At 34.7% G+C, this 3054-nt stretch overlaps 1 protein-coding gene across 1 annotated transcript in view; it reads left to right on the top strand.

The window, feature by feature from the left end:
* Positions 1 to 3054, top strand: part of LOC101347682 (24-hydroxycholesterol 7-alpha-hydroxylase) — a 163185-nt gene that overhangs the window by 63569 nt on the left and 96562 nt on the right. The window lies entirely within an intron of this gene.

Below are 3054 nucleotides of genomic sequence, written 5' to 3'. Positions count from 1 at the left end.
AAAAAAAAAAGCACTACAAAATGACAGCAGTAAACTCACACCTGTCAATAATTACACTGAATTTAAATGGCCTAAATGCACCCATAAAGGGACAGAGAGTGACAGAATGGATAAAAAAATGGGATCCATCAATATGCTGTCTACAAGAGACATAACTTAGAAACAAAGATGTAAGCTTATTAAAAATCAGAGGATGGAAAAAAAATATATCAAGCAAACACCTACCAAAAAAGAGCAGGGGTGGCAATACTAATCTCAGGTAAAATAGACTTTAAAACAAAATCCACCATAAAAGACAAAGAAGGACACTATATAATGAGTAAGGGGACGATCCATCATGAAGACATAACCATAATAAACATCTATGCACCCAATGACAGGGCTCCATATTACATAAAACAAACTCTAACAGCACTGAAAAGAGAAATTGACAGTTCCACAGTAATAGTAGGAGGCTTCCACACACCACTCTCGGTAAAGGACAGAACTCTAGAAAGAAACTCAGTAAAGATACAAAAGACATAAAGGGCACAATCAGTCAACTTGACCTCATAGACATATATAGAACACTCCACCCAACAGCTGCAAAGTACACACTCTTTTCCAATGCACATGGAACGTTCTCCAGAATAGACCATATCTTAGGCCATAGAGCAACCCTCAACAAGATCGAAAACTTTGAGATAATACAAAGTATCTTCTCTGACCACAACACCATCAAGGTAGAAATTAACAACAGGAAGAGCAAGGAAAAAAATCACTTACATGGAAACTGAATAATACCCTACTTACAAACCAGTGGGTAATAGAAGACATCAGAAATGGAATTAAAAAATTCCTGGAATCAAATGAGAATGAAAACACATAATAAAACCTTTGGGACACAGCAAAGGCACTCCTCAGAGGACAAATTATAGCAAGAAGAAAGGGACAAAATCAAAACATTAACTACACAACTCGAACAAATAGAAAGAGAACAGAAAAAAAATCCCACAGTGAACAATAGAAAGAAAATAATAAAGATCAGAGCAGAAATAAATGAAATAGAGAATAGAAAAGCAATAGAAAGAATCAACAAAACCAAAAGTTGGTTCTTTGAAAAAGTCAACAAAATTGACAAACCACTGGCCAAACTGACAAAAGAAAAACAGGAGAGGACGCAAATAACCCAAATAAGGAATGAAATGGGGGACATTACAACAGACCCAACTGAAATAAAAAGGTTTATAACAGAATATTATGATAAACTATACTCCAACAAATTTGAAAACCTAGAGGAAATGGATAAATTTCTAGGAACACACTACCTACCAAAACTAACGCAGAGTGATGCTGAAAATATAAAACAGACCTATAACAAGAGAAGAGATTGAAAAGGTAATAAAATATTGCCAAAAAAAAAAAAAAAAAAATCCCTGGCCCAGATGGCTTCACTGGAGAATTCTACCAAACATTCAGAGAAGAGCTTATACCAGTACTACTCAAACTATTTCAGAACACAGAAAAGGAGGCAACACTTCTGAATTCATTCTATGAAGCCAGCATAACCCTGGTCACAAAACCAGGCAAAGATACCACAAAAAAAGAAAATTATAGACCAATATCTCTCATGAATATAGATGCAAAAATTCTTAACAAAATTCTAGCCAATAGAATTTAGCATCATATCAAAAAAATAATACACCACAACCAAGCAGGATTCATACCAAGTATGCAAGGATGATTCAACCTTAGAAAATCAGTCAGTGTAATCCACTACATAAAAAAGAGAAAGAATCACATGATCATCTCAATTGACGCAGAAAAGGCATTTGATAAAGTCCAACACCCATTCCTGATAAAAACTCTCAATGAAATAGGTATAAAATGGAATTTTCTCAGCATAATAAAGGGCATCTATATAAACCCAACAGCCAATATCATTCTCAGTGGAGAGAGGCTGAAGGCATTCCCCCTAAGAACAGGAACAAGACAAGGATGCCCTTTATCACCACTCCTATATAACATTGTGCTGGAAGTCCTAGCTAGAACAATAAGGCAAGAAAAAGAAATAAAGGAAATCCAAATTGGTAATGAAGAAGATAAACTGTCCCTATTTGCGAATGATATGATACTATACATAGAAAACCTGAAAGACTCCACACAAAAACTATTGGAGCTAATAGAAAGATTCAGCAGAATAGCAGGATACAAGATAAACATACAAAAATCGGTTTGATTCCTGTACACCAATAAAGAGAATGATGAAAAGGAAATCAGGAAAACAATAGCATTTATAATAACTCCTAAGAAAAATAAAATTCTTAGGAATAAATCTAACCAGGGATGTTAAAGACCTATACAAAGAAAACTACAAAACACTACTGCAATGAACCAAAAGATATATATATATAAGTGGAAAAACATACCATGCTCATGGATAGGTAGACTCAACATTGTGAAAATGAGAATTTTACCCAAAGCAATTTACAAATACAATGCAATCCTGATCCAAATACCAACAATATTCTTTAAAGACATGGAAAAACTAATTATTAACTTTATATGGAAAAGGAAGAAGCCCAAGATAAGTAAAGCACTACTGAAGAAGAAGAATAAAGTAGGAGGACTCTCACTACTTGACCTCAGAACCTACTATACAGCTATAGTAGTCAAAGCAGCCTAGTACTGGTACAACGACAGATGCATTGACCAGTGGAACAGGACTGAGAACTCAGATATAAATTCATCCACCTATAGTCACCTGATCTTCGACAAGGGCCCAAAGACCATCAAATGGGGAACAGACAGTCTTTTTAACAAATGGTACTGGCAAAACTGGATATCCACCTGCAAAGATATGAAACAGAACCCATACCTCACACCATATACAAAAACTAATTGAAAATGGATCAAAGACCTAAATATAAAGCCAAAAACTGTAAAGTTCATAGAATTAAAAATAGGATAAACACTAGAGGCCCTAATACACAGCATTAACAGGATACAAACCATAACCAACAACACACAAACTCCAGAAGATAAGCTAGACAACTGGGATCTTCTAAAAATTAA

The sequence above is a fragment of the Trichechus manatus genome, unplaced genomic scaffold (genome assembly GCF_000243295.1).
Source record: "Trichechus manatus latirostris isolate Lorelei unplaced genomic scaffold, TriManLat1.0 scaffold00065, whole genome shotgun sequence".
Lineage (NCBI taxonomy): Eukaryota > Metazoa > Chordata > Mammalia > Sirenia > Trichechidae > Trichechus > Trichechus manatus.
This window is presented reverse-complemented; position numbering and strand designations above follow the sequence as displayed.